Source organism: Hemibagrus wyckioides, linkage group LG08, assembly GCF_019097595.1.
Source record: "Hemibagrus wyckioides isolate EC202008001 linkage group LG08, SWU_Hwy_1.0, whole genome shotgun sequence".
NCBI classification, from domain to species: domain Eukaryota; kingdom Metazoa; phylum Chordata; class Actinopteri; order Siluriformes; family Bagridae; genus Hemibagrus; species Hemibagrus wyckioides.
Window position 1 is genome coordinate 13,610,938 of NC_080717.1, and position 16,816 is coordinate 13,627,753.

The window sequence follows — 16,816 nt, forward strand, 5'->3', positions numbered from 1 at the left end:
TCTGCAGGCAGCAAATGTGCTATTGTAAAAGAGCGCCTCCTCCGCCATCTTGGCTCGCCCATGTGTTTACTGTCATACCAATACCAACATGTTACAGCATATGTCTACTGAAGGAGGGGAGAGAAGGCACTGTGAATATACCAACAAAACATGCTTGCCACACAACCACATATTCCAGCTACAACAAAAACAACAGTACACTATGACTGCAACATAAAACAGACAGCAATTAAAAAAGACAGCTGGTTTTCAGCAGCAAATGACCATGTATTCTACACATTTGATTCTTACATATAACAAAATGCACTGCTCTCAGTGCCTGGGGTTTAAATGAGGAAAAGTATATATAAAGTGTGTTGTCTATGGAATACTTAAAACTGTTTTAATGGAATCTATATATAAACTGAAGTTGCAGAGAAGCTGAAGCTGCCTGCTAAATGCAGAATACATTCCGAACAGGTCTGGACACAAGCTTATCAGCCCAACCAGCTGCACTGTCAAAGCAAAACTACTGATATCAATTCTCACATAATCTTTTAAAGTTGCATATTTCACAATCATTATTTAATATCATACCACATTCATTTAGCACTGTGACAATACAAATCTAATCCCAGGTTAATGCAAGGATGTTTTCATAACATGACCATTTAGTATTTACTTTACAGTTTCAATTTCATAAAGCAACATTATAGTGACAAATCTAACTTGTTCACTTATCTTTCCCCAAATGTATTTTATCAGCCATATATGGCTGCAAACTAACAGTTTTAGAATTGTTCTAATATTCTACTGAATAACATTCCAAAAAGATCATAAATTGAAAAATAAAAACCTAAAAAAAAGCAAGCGCCTAAAAAAAGCAACTTGTATTTAATTTATGAGGACTGCTGTAATAATATTACCTATTTTGGCTCTCACAATATGGGTAAACATTGTTTGACAATGTATGTGGCTAACCCTAATCAGGTCTCCTTAGCTTTTACAGGTACACACAACAGGATGTTTCCTCTAAAGATGTTCACTCATGTAGGCCATGCTGTTGCACCAGGATAATTCTTGTTTGGGTGGACTATACTGAACATTTGTGTCCCCAAGCTTTATATGTTTTCCTGCAGTTTTGCTGACCATCCTGATTTTGTTTCATGATTTCAAGTGACTGTAGATACTTAGCTATTATGGAATCTTGAGTGCTGCAAGGAAAAAGAATTTATGTGAGCCACAACACAGTGTAAATCTACTGATGCGGTAAATGTATTGACAGGGTACATCTATTGACACTAAGAAGCTTAATAGCAAAATAGTTGATGACTTGAATAATTTTAACATTTTCAAATTCATTTATTTATTTGTCTGTAAATATTTGTTGCAGTTTGTTGGCTGAACTGTGATTACTATGTTTTGCACTGGAGCTGAAGGTAATTTATCTAACATAAGTTTAAGGCATCCCTAAATCACACAGCTATCTGACAAAGGTTTTCATATGTGAAGGTAGAATCTTGAAGTTAGAATCACTCTTAGCAAATAATTTGGTATAATTTGGAATTAGCGATTAGATGTAATATATTGGGTGGCCAAAGTTGGTGTAATTGTGTGGTGAAAGCAATTAGGTTGATAATGCAGGTCTAATTTGAATTTGGATTCATATATGGACTTTTATTTTATTTTATAAAATGTTTTCAACAAATTCTTGCATCTCAATAAAGTAAACAGATACTGTAAACTGAATCACAGAATGAGGAGACAAGAGGCTCTTAAATTAAGGATATTCTGCAGAAGTTTTTATTGTAGAATGTGATACACTTTTGTAGAAAGTGCACAATATAAATGCCATAAAAATACATCTGCCCCAAAAAACAAATTCTATTCAATAATACAACAATAAAAAATAAATATTTTCAACAATAAATTAATATACTTAAGTCACTAGAAAGCAATGCTTCTGTGAGCAATGAGGTCTATGGTAAATTTTTATTTCTTGATTCATCCTGTCTTCATTCCTTTCCTTGTACATTTTGCTAACTGCTAGGGATTAGCTAGGAAGCAAAGAAGGGATGCAAGCAGGTGCAGTTCAAGAAATGAAAAATTTTCCTACTTCTACATTTGCCTTTTTGGTACAGAAAAAAACTAAACAAACTTAACACAACTGCTGGGTGGTCAGTTACATTTGGGTCCAGAAAAATATATGTATAAATTTAATGTCTGGATACCCCATTCCTGATTGTACTGCCTTATACTGCTTTAGTAAGTCTTTTATCCAATCCATCATTATATTATATATTCAAAAAAAGACCCAACCTTTTTCCATTTGCTTTCATCAAACCGGACACCCTTCTAAACAGAATATTCTTTAAATCGCTCTGGGGTTGACTGGACCAATATGACAGACATTCATTGCACTGACATCCCAACTGTAATGAAAAACTTGCTTTAAGTTCCTCAGAAATGTATCCATGGACTGCATAGTCAATGATTTCAGTTTTGTTCCAAAAAATCAGCACTAAAGTAAGAAATTACTTACTTTTTTATACTAAACTAAAATGATCATAGCAAATTAGAATATTCATATTTGTTTTACAAGACCTTTCTTGTTGTGTAAACAACCATAGTAATAAAGAATGGTCATAACACTACCCTGTAACTGTGCAGTCAACAAAACCAGTCATGATATAAACACAACTATTGGCATTGTAAACTATAATGCACATGACCACCTAGTACAGTGATTCTCAGTGAAGGTTGTGCTCAATTTGGTGACTAATTCTTATTGTTTTTACATAGTTTTTGATATGTGTAACCCTGTTATGGAATATATGTAAAACATACAACAACTGAATTTCTATTGTTACACTATGTAGCTACCACCATGAATCAAGGTACATACCATGAAAAATGAGCTCAAGAGAAATTAGATATAGGCATCACCTGTGATTTTATTAAAGAATGAGACAGATCAAAAGGTACACACTTGCAACTTGCAAACACTAAATCAGTAAACAACGACTCTCTGGTCAAGTTGTTTAAGCTAATAATACATCAAGCCGTGCTATTCTTAAAATAATTATATGATATGAAAATTTTAAAAAGGGTACTTTTTTGACAAATAATTTTCAATGGACATTCAGGGGAGGCCAAAATTGCTTATCTGAATTTTTTTTTTCTTTGGTGGTGGGGGTTTAGAGCAGGTCAATATCTGATAAGGGATAACTCAAAACAAAAATGTTCAATTCTACATTTTTAGATGTGGCATTATGATATAAAATCATCAGCTGATGTGATAAAGACCAGTCATAAAATCTCTCAGGAGAGACAGAGTATGTGAATGTAAAGCATTTTTTTTTGGCAAGATTAGTTTGCAAGGTTTGGACTACATTAATTCTAGTGTGTATATTTGGCTGAAGGTAATTGCTCTCTTTAGACAGTACCAGGAAATAATGGCCAGTCCTCAATTATTGAGACTAAACATCAATGAACTGTATGTTGTGTGTATTGTAGAAACAGATTCAGTTTTAGCTTCTCATGAATCTTTGAAAATTTGCCTCTATAGCTATGAAATGCAAACCCATTAGACGATATAAAATAAAACATGACAAAAAAGAAACTCTCTTCAGTGTGACTATGCATGATATTACTTGGTTTACTACAATGATTACCAACAATATTTTCTTAATTTATTGACTTGCAAAGTTGGTGACCCTTTTTAAGTGCTTTGGATGTACTAAAACTTGGTATGTACTCACAGTATTTGGTATGTAATGATACTAATTGCTCTTTGTCTAACTTTCAATCACAAAACATTGAAGTAAACTAACATCAGTTCACCCACTTGTATGAAGATGTGTTATTTTTGTTAGGGAGAAGTGAAGTGTTATTTTAAATATAGGATGTGCTAACAAATATATAGTGTGTTAGACCTTGAGAGTTTCATCATATGATAAAAGTCTGATTCAGCTTATCATCTTTAATATTACCAGATAAGATACAATATATGCTAATGATTAGTAATGGGTTTGACTATTGTTATGTTTCACAATGTGAAAATTAAGGGTTAGTCCTCGAATTTTACCTAGAAATGACAACCTGGTTGCACTATAAAACACATTTTAAATTCACAGAGGCACATTCACCTGTAGGTGAAGCACTCCATGGAAAGCTTTGAAGCCTCTGGATTAGAGCCAAGACTCCTGCTGTTACTGTCTAAAACTGTGAAACTCAATTAAATTGGTAGATATGGGAAATATTTTATTGCACACTATAAATGGAAGCATGCCATCTTTGAGCTGTAGAATCTGGTGCAGTAAATATTCCATTAATATGAACACTCCATTAACATTGTATGAAAAAGTTTGCTTAGTAACTTGTTTTTCTATGCCAATGTGTGTTTCATGCCAATACAGTGGTTTAACATCACCTATTTCCACATAAAAGAGAAAAGTGTTTCTGTTTTGTCGGTGAAGACAGTGTTTGACGTGAAAGTGTCTGCAATAACTACAGTTACTATTAAGTGAAATGATAAATGAAAAACTAGGCTGTGAGATATTTTCATGACATACCGCCTATACTATCTAAGCAGTAAGCAGTGTGGTTACATGGGAAGTGGTCTAACACGTCAGCTATCTTTTTGACACATGATGTGTCCCTCATATCTTATCAGTGAAAATGATGAGTAAATTTGCAATTAAAAACACTGCTACATTTTACAAGGTAGCAATGTTTTTCCCCTTCAGCAATGCATATTTAAAGTCACAAGCATCTTAAAACACTTTAACATGCCTTATCCTGAGTCCTGGAAAACATGCATGCTTTCCACATCAACCTATGCCCTTCTAATGGTGCCAAGCTTATCCCTGACCACACCTATTCCACCATCTCTATGTTGCATTTCCCTGAAGTGTTATCAAAAGCTTTGACCAGTTATTTAAACAATAAACTCCCTCTGGCCTGGCTGAGGCTGCTAGGGCTATGATCAGGATAATTTATTGGCCTGCAGGAGTGCTGTAAACTACCAGACCAAACTGTAAATTTCAAAATGTGGCTAAGAACAAGTTTTTACAAAAAAATTAACTGCAATAAGGCCCTTGGAAATACTATTTAACTTCTAACATTATATTTTTTTATCTTTTAATTTTTATACAAATATGTTATTACTGGTCACAGGACCAGGGAAATGGATACCTGCTGCTAATGCAAAGTGAATCATTCCACTATGATTGACATTTACCACAAGCTGTTGCAAAAAATGTCTAATAACATACTCTGTGACTGGACAGTGGGTACCTTCCTCTTGTATTCTGGGTACCTAACTGTAGAGGTATGCCAGTCTGAGCTTGTTGGAAGCATTTAGTTTTCACAGGTCAGACAGTTGCAACACTGAGAATGTGCAATGCTCAATGAAACTGAGGGGGAACATTATGGAAATATTATGCAAATCTTCTCCAGACACAAGCAGCATGCACACAAAAGGGAGTCTACAAAATGACATAGCCAGACTACTCTCACCTCAAGACAATAAAATATACATCACTCTATCAATTTATTACTGTAATTTACCGCTCCTTCAACTCTATTCCATATCATCCTTTTACATCATAATTAAAGACAATGTGTGTAAGATAATCTACATATTGGTCTGCATATGCACTACATTATCATTCATCTATTAAAACCCAACCATTCGACAATATAGTTGCATAGGAGGAGATGATTTTTTTTCATCTGCATAGCCCTTTAGTGTTTGTCATGCTAGGTCAGGTGGAGCAGTGTAAAACCCACCCTCTTGCTTATCAGGGCCTAATGATCCCTTTACAGGCTGGGACTTGTTGACTGTGCATTGTGTAAGGAACCAACCTGACACTGCTGCCCACTCCGCCTACCATGACAGAAACTCAGCCTCAAAAAGAAACACTAAACAAAGCAATTCTCAACTGTAGGGCTTGTGTTTTGCTGCTGCGTGATTCTAGGTACTGCAGCTAATTTACAACACAAATTACACAAGAAAAGGTGGGGGACATAGTTAGAGAGCTGAGGCCATGAGGACTTTCAAAATGATTGGAGTTAGTTTAATGAAAGACGAAGGTAAGCTGAATATACCACTGCTTGGTAAACCTTTACCCCAAGTGGACATGGTGTAGCCCTTGGTAGTGTAATCAAATATTTAATTTCATACATTTGTATATACCTAGAGGATGAACAAGTCCACAATACAATCTTAAAAAAAGGTTTGGTGCTTTGTCAACAATAAAGTAGAACTAGTAGCTCACAGAGTAGGAGTAGTATGTAAATATTCTAGGTAATGGCTTCTTTCATATGAAGGCAATGTGCATATACAGAATGGTATGTGAGAAGACAGTGAGTGGAGTGAACTGAACTGACTCCAACCATTCACAGAAGAGTAACAGGTTATGCAAGAGGAAGCAAAAGCAAATTCATCTATTTGTGGCAACAGGAGCCTATATAAAGTAATTAAAATATAGGTTCCACATCACATGGCTTTGTATCTTATTTAGAACCTCTTGGTTCTCAGCACAAGATTATTCACAATATTTAAGCCAGGCTCTGGTGAATAGATATTGCCCTGACAAGCTAAATCTGGAAATAATCAACTCTAACAACAGAGGGAATCACCATACCTGACCAATGGTCACATAAGGCAAATATGCTTTTCATTACATTAGACATTATAACATAAATAAGTGTGCACCTTAGCAGATTCTAGGCACCAAGATGAAGAAAAATTGTGTTCACACAACTAGTCATTCTAACTGTCACATGGGATTGGTCAACAGGCTTGCAGAACATGATTCTCTGCCTTGCTTAAGCAACCCATATAAGGCAATGGGGCTTTTTACATGTGACAAAAAGCAAACCTAAAAAATTTGTACCAAATGAATAGAATCCCCAATTCCATAAAGTAGATTACACATTTCTGTAAAAGGAAAAAGAATTTACTAACCTCAGTTACTCGTCTTTCAGTTGTTTTAATCCCATAAGCATTATAAACCAGTAATTTCCATAGTAATGTATGATACCGATCAGTAAAACTACATATTTACATTAAACAAAGTTAGATTTTCTTCACTAACCTCAGCGAAACAGTTTTTATTTGCCATGCTCCATGTTTGTGGTGGAGGATCTGTCAGATCTGAATTACAACAAAACTGAGAGAGAAAAAAAAACAGAACGTTGGTAGAAGAAAAAATACCCAAGGGTGGGGTGTGTCTAGAACAACCAGAATGGCATGTTGAAGGTACCGAACACTGAATGACCTTCTGCCTATCCCACTCACATAAACAAGAGTTAAAGTTAAAATGAAACTGGAAAATAGTGAGCAATTGCTCCTAAGTAATTCCTCTTTTTTTGTCTCTGTTTGGTGAAGCAACTGGCTCTGTGTCTCTAACTTTGTGTCAGTATGTAAGCAACCACTGAGACACTGATCTGTGAAGCAGAACAATTGCACCTAGCCAATCAGCAGATAGGGCGGGCCATAAAAGCAAATCCCTTCAGGTGAGGTGTGAGGGTGGTTTCGATTGGCTGGGAAACCCAGTGGGGGAGGGGAGACTTGGGCAAATATCTGACCCCAGCAGACAACAATCCTTGCACAATGTAACAAAACATAAGACTCACTTTTACAAGGTGGGAGTGTTTAATGAGTTTAGTGATAATTTCAGATTTCAGTAACCTATAGTAAAATGACTCCGTGGGCATCATATCCACTAAAACTCTTCGTCCGTTCTCCATTTACACTCATCCAGGATTGAAAATGGGACAGGTAGCACAAAGGTAAAAGCAGGGGTGTGGCTTCATAGAATATAGGAGAGGCCACAAGAGAGGCTTTCTGTCTGCCTTGAGAACCATATAAAGAATCCAGAGGTTAAAAATCTAGAGACAGAGTCACAAAAAAAACCCACTCCTGCTGCTGTTGTTTGTGTGTGTTTGTCAGATTTCTGTATATTTGTATAGTGTTCAGGAGTCTTTCTATTTACACCTGCATGTTAATTTCTTTGTGCATTTTCATACATTCACATTCATTTATATATCTAAGCATTTGCCTTTGTTTGGTTGCACATTTAAGCATGTGAGAGCATATATATGACTTATCTATGCAGATGACAAACAGAAATTTAGGGATCTGAGGTGGGGCTTCATGAGAACTGAGACACATCAAGACTGTGTGTGCGCGTGTGTAGTGGATTATAAATAGTCTAGACCCAAATAACAAAGGCCAACATGCACTCTGCAAACTTTCAATAGTAACCATGTTGAGTTGCAATTATGTTTCTTAAATACACATAAGATTTAAGTAAACGCCATCAAACATCTTAGGCAACCTACGGCTATGGCTGTAGTCTTCAAATGCCACAGACAAAGATGAGTCAATCAGATTAAGCACATTATGTATTGCAAAGAAAATGCCTGTTGCGGTCCAAAAGAGCTTTACAAGTGAAGGCCTGCCACAGTGGATAAGAAAGTATATTCCAATGACTTGGCAAGATTTGGAATAGGGAAGAAATTTTGTAAGCTTTGTTTTATTATTTTCTTCTCAGTTTAAGAAACCTATAAGAAATTAAGAAGTACAGTATCTGCATCAGTAAGATATCACACAGATATAATGCTGTAAACACACATGCACACACACAGTGGACACAAAATGTCTACACATCCCTTATAACCATGGGTTTTGTGATATTGATCCAAGATGTAAATCATATCAGATTCAGATTTCAAAACATTAGATTTACCAAGACCTTGAAGAAGAACAGGACATCCCTCCAAAACTGACACAGGGATAATACACAAAAAAACATCAGGAGGTTGTCAAGAAACCTATAGCAACAAGATTCAAGATTTCAAGATTCAAGATTCAAGAAGCTTTATTGTCATTTCAACCACATATAGCTGGCGCAGTACATAGTGAAATGAAACAACGTTTCTCCAGGACCTGGTGCTACATAAACATACAGCAACAAGTTCAACACAAAACAATAAACACCACCACAGAACTAGGACAGAAGTTTGTCTTAGCCACGTAAAGTGCACAGTGTGCAGCTAGGTGCAAACAGAGCATAGACAAGACAGTGCAAAAAGACAATAAATACAATAAAGACAACACAAAAGAACACAGGACACTTAGCGCTGAAAAGAAATAAAAGAACGTGTACTGGAATGTAAGTGAAATAAAATAGATAAAGTGAAATGATGTAAAAAATTAAAAAAAAGGATTGTGCAAAAATATTGTGCAAAAATACACAGCAGCGGTTGAGGTAGTGCAAATAGAATAAACATAAATATAACTATAGCAGCGGATGACAGGTAGAGGTAGTGCAGTAAGGAATGAACAGTATAAATTATGTGTGTGTGTATGCGTCCACACAGTCAAGAGAGAGTGTGTGTATCTGTGTGTGAGAGAGACAGAGTTAATATACAGTTCAGTCCTGAGTGAGAGTGTGTGTAAATGAAATGCAGGAATATCTGGCAGGTACTGGTCACACCCTGCATGTAACAAACAATTTCTCATATTCTTCACGTGTTACACAAGAGAAGACTGCATTTGTTAATAAAAGGAAAAACCAACATTATCAGAAAACTGTCTAAGGGAGAAAAGCAGTTTTGAAGCTGACAAAGAGTCTAAATCAATCAGAGTCTTTGCACAAGTATTGGGTATATCTAATACAATTTTGAATGTCTTGAAAAAACACTGTGAGAGCAGTGTCATTTTCCAAGTTGTTTAGTCCAAATGCCATGAAGGTGTGTACTTGGTCTGCAAGAGTGTTCAGGTAGGTGGTACATGTCTTGCAACAAGTAACATCCACATGAAAACCACTAGTTCACCATCTGTTCTTCCTTGGACCACTTTTGCTAGGTACTAACCACTGCATACTGGGAACTCTAGTAACACTTTTACATTTACATTAATGGAATTTGACAGATGTTCTTTTTCAGAGCGACGTACAAAAGTGCTTTGAAGTCTCTATCAATGAATACATTCATACTGTTTGGCTAGGTGGATACCATCAGTCTAAAACTGTGTTGGCAAGCAATATAGCACAGACAGATATGCATACCTAACTTTTACCCTGAGAGATGGAGGGACCAGTAGAGCAGTACTAGAAGATCTAAGGGAGTGTGGTGTAGTGTTGGGTTTTATAAAAGCTTTGAGGTAAGAGGGTGTTGATCCATTTTTGACTTTGTAAGCAAGCATCAGTGTTTTAAATCTGATGTGTGCAGCTTCCAGAAACCAGTGGAGGGAGTGCAATGTGGTGCTGAGGGAGGACTTTGTAAGGTTGAAAACAAGTTCAGCAGCTGCAGAGGACAAGTTCCACTCAGGTAGACTTGCCAACAGAGAAATTACAAGAAACTGAACAAGCACATTAGTGGCCTGTGTGGGTCAAAATGAACCAATTCCTGTACCTCAACCCTGTTTGTGCCACAAGACATGACAGGTTGCCTGTTTTGGGGTGCATCTTAGTCAGGGTCCTAATTCAGCAGTCAGGGCACTGATATATAAGCTATTTTAAGGGCTGTCTCAATCGCAAAATCCTTCCGCTAGAACTCCCCCTTCCCCTACAAATCTAAGTAGCTTGTTATCATTGTTGTAGCTCTTGAATGATTACCTACATTACAAATTATTAATTTTATTTGACATCCTAAATACACAACTATTAAGTGTTTAATGATTTTTAAAAAATCCACTAGCTAGAAAATTTGCTGGAAACTGTCATCAGTGCCCCACTGTCTAGTAAGACAGGGTCCTTACCAGTGTAACTCATGTACACAATATACAGATTCATGACCTAAATTCTAAATAATCCTCAAGAGTGAATGAAATATTAAATTATAGTTTTTTTTATCTCTGAAAAACAGGGTCAACTTAACTATGTCTATATGCTGTATATATAGAACAGGAGATGATTTAATAATTTACATACAAGCTGTCTATCTTCTCAAAGGCCCACTGGAAACTGCTTTAAGGTGCTGACTTACTGCCTCCATGGCCCACACTATGATAAATGTACTAGAGCTCTGCACAGGTAAACAAGGACACTCCCTAAGTCAGTGCTCTCGACATTTCAGTATAATTAAGGAGTAAGTTTATGTTAAGCCCGCACATATATATATATATATATATATATATATATATATATATATATATATATATATATACACAGCATATATCTATATATATCTATATATATATACATAGATAGATAGATAGATAGATAGATAGATAGATAGATAGATATATCTATATATCAGTGGTGTGTTGGGGAGCCATGTCATCTGCTGGTGTGGGTTTATGGAGATGCTGATTTCATTTTCCAGCAGGACTTGGCACCTTCCCACACTGCCAAAAGTACTAATACCTGGTTTAAGGACCAAGGTATCCATGTGCTTGATTGGCCAGCAAACTCACCCAACTAAACCTATAGAGAATTTATGGGGTATTGTGAAGAGGAAGATGCGAGACCCCAGACCCAACAATGCACAAGAGATGAAGGCCGCTATCAGAGCTACCTGGGCTTCCATAACACCTCAGCATTGCCACAGACTGATCGCCTCCATGTCATGCCGCATTGCAGCAGTAATTTAAGCAAAGGGAGCCCCAACCAGGTATTAAGTGCTGTACATGTTCATACTTTTCAGTAGTCCAACATTTCTGTTAAAAATCTTAAGTATTATTTTAGTTACTGAATTTTGGGTTTTCACTGGTCCTTCTTCCACTGCTCCATGGTCCAGTTCTGATGCTCACATACCTATTGTTGGCTTTTTCGGTGGTGCACAGAGGTCATCATAGGCACCCTGGCTGGTCTGCAGCTATGCAGCCCCATATGCAACAAACTGCAATGCACTGTGTTTTCTGACACGTCATCATGGGCACCCTGGCTGGTCTGCAGCTATGCAGCCCCATATGCAACAAACTGCATTGCACTGTGTTTTCTATAAGAACCAGCATTAACTTCTTCAGCAGTTTGAGCAACAATAGCTTGTCTGTGGGATCGGACCACATGGGCCAGCCTTCACTCCCCACGTGCATCAGTGTGCCTTGGCCATCCATGACCCTGTCGCTGATTTACCACTGTTCCTTCCTTGGACCACTTTTGATAGATACTGACCACTGCAGACCAGGAACACACCACAAGAGCTGCAGTTTTGGAGATGCTCTGATCTAGTCATCTAGCCATAACAATTTGGCCCTTGTCAAACTCACTCAAATCCTTACGCTTGCCCATTTTTCCTGCTTCAACACATCAACTTTATGGAAAAAATGTTCACTTGCTGCCAAATATATCCCAGCCACTAACATGTGCCATGATGAGGAGATAATCAACGTTATTCACTTCACATGTCAGTGGTCAAAATGTTATGCCTGATTGGAATATATACCCAGAATAAGAATGTATAACAATTATACTAAAAAATGTTTTTTTCCAGCATTATCGGGGAAAGCTGATAGGACTTGGATATTTGTATAACTTCTGTCTTCCCTGAATAGGAAAGGAAGCAAACGCCATTTACAAATTTGCCCATAATACTACCAGCTACAATGCTCCTAAACAAACACTTGCACCATGAGCACATCACATTACATATGACATTATTAAAGCACCCAAGTGGTTCATATCTCTCATAAGTCACAACAAAGCAAGTCAAGGCTGATCAGTAAAGCCTTGAAGTCATGAAGCTTTGTAATGCCTCTGATGAGACTCATGATGTCATTTTGCCAAAGGCCAATGTGTTCAAATCATCTCAGCACTAAATCACCTATTTAATGATAATTTTCTTTTGAGCTATGTTTTTGGAAATCCATTCTAGATCTTAAAAACTCTTTGCAGCATTAATGTGGCTGTGAGCTCTTCCTTTAATGAATCTGTCACTTGCCAGGATTGAGTATTTGGATATGATGCTAATTTTGTTTAGAAGCCACCACATCACCTATGATAAATTCTGTCACAAGAGCATGTGGCAATTTCCTTGAGTATGCTGTTTAGGTCTTTTCAACTCCATAATTACTGCCCCCTTTTAAAAACATGTGCTAAGAGTATTGTATAAAAAACACTTGATGAAAGTTGATGAAAATATTTTCATAGGCCAAAGTGAACAAAAAATACCCTTGGTATGCTCAAATATTTCAGTAATCTTATATATGAGAGCTGGCAGCAGAAATGGATGAAAAAATGCTTACTTTACTGTAAAACCTTCAATTTAGTCATATTCATGCAGTTAGTTTCTTCAGACTGGTGTTTTAACTATTTTGACTGTTTTTAATTCACACACAGTGATGTGAACACATTACTGTATAATGGATGTATTTATGGGCAACTACAATCATGAGGTTGGTGGCTCAGTGGTTTCTCGCCTACCAAGTGGAAGGTTCGATTCCCAGCCAGTGCCCACACCCCAGCCCCTGGATGCAGTGCCGGTCCCAAGCCCAGACAAAAAATGGGAGAGTTGCGTCAGGAAGGGCATCTGGTGTAAAACCTGTGCCAAATTGTTGTGCAGACCAGTTGGTCTGCTGTGGTGACCCCTCACACACGTAGGGAGCAGCTGAAAGATCAACAATCATGAGGTTGTGTGAAGCTTTATAATCACAGAAGAACATTATGTAGGTGAGGTAAAGCACAGCAAGTGAATACATTTAAAATCTATAGCATCTTTATTCTATAATTGATAGAATTGTCGATTTAAACACTAATTAAATTAGAGTGCATTCATAAAAAAGCTGGGTCAAACTGCTTAACATAGATGAGTGAAAACTAAAATCTAAAATTAACAGGAAGAATCTCAGTGCTTTCTTCTAAGACCTCTTCATCACAAATTAACTCATTGCTTGTGATATTCCTTTTTTATATGCCTTTTTGCTCATGTTAATGAAGGGTGACAAACTACAGGAATAACTAAATATCAATGTAGGAGCAAAAAGAACTGGAATCAACCCACAGAATCACATATACTTATGTGTTACCACATGTTCTCTCTTTGTATTTTTTTTTTCTTTAATACAAATGAAAAAAATCTTTCACACACTAGTATCATGTTCTATTTTAATTGACCAGGACCACAGTTCACTTCTATTTTGACAATTAAGCAAAAGAACATATTAAGAAAAATACTTTGTAGCTGAGCCACAGTGTCCCTCTTCAAGACAAGTAGTGTCATATGCTCTTTTAAATTTAATCATGTGACAAACCATGTGCTTCTATAAAAACAATGCCACCTTGTGGAATAAGGTGGTTCCACCTTGTGGAACTTAGTTTGGTCTACTTTGGTTAACTCAAATATTTTATTATTTGTTGGTTAAACATGTATATGTAAACAAAGAAGCAGGCAAAGATAAATAAAATAAACTAGGCACCCCCCACCCTGGAAAAAATACTCCTTACAGTACGTCTTAGCACATAACATATGGGGGTGGGGAGGTGTCATGGCATCTCTAGATATCTAAGCGATACTGGTCTGTGCATAGGATTCATATCATGTTGTCTGAGTTGGTCTGAGCCCATAGTGCCCTGCTGATGCAGTTTTCTACAAAGAAAAATGTCTCCAAATGAGCAGACAAATCAATAACCACCCCATTAAACCATGTCTTATGTGATTTCCGACCAGTAGGTCCAAGGCTCTGATGCTGAGAAGGAGTAAAATAGACTAGACTGCAATGAGTCAGGGCCTTCTACTCCTTTGATTCTCAGTTTGTACTCAGTTACAGATAAAATGATGGCCATAGTTACCAGACTAAGCACAAGGAAATTCCACTTTGCCTCTTCACAAATATGGCCCACATGCCTCCTGTTGTCATCCAGCAATGTAAAATTCTGTGTTGAATCTAATGCAGATACTTTATACAGAGAAGTTGCTTTGTTAAAGAAGGGACACCATCAGAACCATTCTGTACAAAAAGAAATCAAGAGGACTAATGCACTGAAGGCAAAAAAGCTTGCATTAGGTTAGAGAGCAACTATGCTATTGTCTGTATATTTAGAGCTTCCTACTGAGCCTAATTGATTTCAGAAGAGAGAAATTTCCAGCTTTCTGGTCACTGGGATGTGAGGACATTAAAAAAGGTGGGGGCATGAAAGCTGGATAATGTCTTTTCTGGACACACATTCTGGTCTGAGTCATACCACAAACTTCCAAAGTAAGACGACAAGAACCAGCGATTTTTCCACCTTCAAATAAAAAAAAACAGCAAAAAGAAAAATAAGAAGGAACAACTTGCGTGTTCTAGACTGAAAATCTAATCATTAACATAGATAAGGACCGTTAACACATGTAGGGATAACACAGCAACAGAGTATATGACCTTGAACTATATTAACATACATTAACTTAATTATACTGAACATATATAGGGTATGTGTGTAGTAGTAGTAGTAGCAGTAGTAGTACGACACTGTTTTGGCTGTCAAAAAATTATCCAGTGAAGAAGCTATGAAACCAACTGTATTTCAGATGATTTAGCTAACATTATCATAGTTGGGTTATGTTTGCAAGGGTCTGTGGTATTTATTTTACATTTAAAGTGTCCCTGTCTGCGAAAAGTTTGAGAAGTCCTGGCTCTGAGGACTGACACGGCGTCATCCAGCATACTGATGAGAAAATATTTTGCTTTATTTTAATATGGTCGTATGACTTAAATTCGAGGACCGTTTGAAACGAAACTATAAATCAGTTGCAATTTTGTTGCGATTTAGTAGCACAGTTGGTGGCTGTTGGGTATGTTTACGTTCCCTACGTTGTAACAACAGCTTTAACAAGAGTGCCTGCAGCAATTTAAATCATATTCTCTCTTTTAAATATACTTTGCGATGTTACGTTAAGTGGGAAAAACACTTACCCTTTGTTGTACGATCTTGTAAAGCTGACTGGTTTAAGCCTCCCATGCTAGTAATGATGGATCCAATATCCACTTTCATGAAGCCACTCCAAAGAATGCAGACATTCTGCTCTGTGTGTTGTAGGATACCCGTTGGTCGGTTCAGGACACTCTTACTTTCTGTTAGGCTATTGGTTCTAGTTGCCGTATGTCGTATTACGCAGTTCAGTTCTCTCTGATTCTGCACTCGTGCCTGCCGTAAGGTTTCTCTGCTTTACAGGGAGCGTCGGGGGAATTCCGAGCACTCACACTTTCTCTGAGAATCCATTGGCCAATATTCACTTAGCAAGAAACACTCGAGAGCCCGCGCTTATAATGGAAAAGCCGCATATTAAGCCCTTCTTTCACCTTACATGAAGTTGAGCAAAACGGAGACCGAATAAATTGCTAAAACATCTCAAACCACAGCCATAGTTGATAAATGTTACTTTTAATGTAGACTTCGACTATAGATTTTGACTGCAATTAATCCCTGCATCATGCCATTTGTGAGTACATAAAATGATTGTATGATATCAGCTAATTATTATTTTAATTAAAGTAAGATTTTCGTAGACGCCACATACTGATTGAGGAAGAGTGTACTAATTGTTTAATAAAGGGTACAATTGATCCTGGCGGTTAGGGCTAACTAATGGAGCGAAAATTTATCTTCCCATACCGGGAGTCGAACCCGGGCCGCCTGGGTGAAAACCAGGAATCCTAACCGCTAGACCATATGGGAAAACGAAAGCTAGAGCTTCTGTTCTTACCTACATGCCATAATTAATAATATTTGTAGTACAATAATATCGATGTCTAAACAGGGAAATCCGAAGAAAACACCCACATTTTGGAAATTCCTACTCGTTACATTTTACGGACGTCACATGAATGGGTCCGCACAGCATTAGGAATACTAGCCCTACGTTTCTTACGTTCCTCTATGCTGTATACACTAGTTTTTGT

At 37.1% G+C, this 16,816-nt stretch overlaps 1 protein-coding gene and 1 non-coding gene across 4 annotated transcripts in view; both read right to left on the reverse strand.

Moving 5' to 3' along the window:
* The window catches only part of elf1 (E74-like ETS transcription factor 1), a 35,324-nt gene extending 19,285 nt beyond the window's left edge, over positions 1-16,039 (reverse strand). Inside the window, exon 1 of one of the 3 annotated variants that reach the window (XM_058397034.1) lies at positions 15,830-16,039. The gene's annotated coding sequence lies outside the window, so the exon portion shown is untranslated. Of the gene's footprint in view, positions 1-6,952; positions 7,422-15,829 lie in introns of those variants that run through there. The other 2 variants (XM_058397033.1, XM_058397035.1) reach the window with 2 other exon arrangements.
* Positions 16,040-16,520: 481 nt separating this feature from the next.
* Positions 16,521-16,592, reverse strand: trnae-uuc (transfer RNA glutamic acid (anticodon UUC)). Its single transcript has one exon. It is a non-coding gene; the product is annotated as a tRNA-Glu (tRNA).
* Between the last annotated feature and the right edge of the window lie 224 nt (positions 16,593-16,816).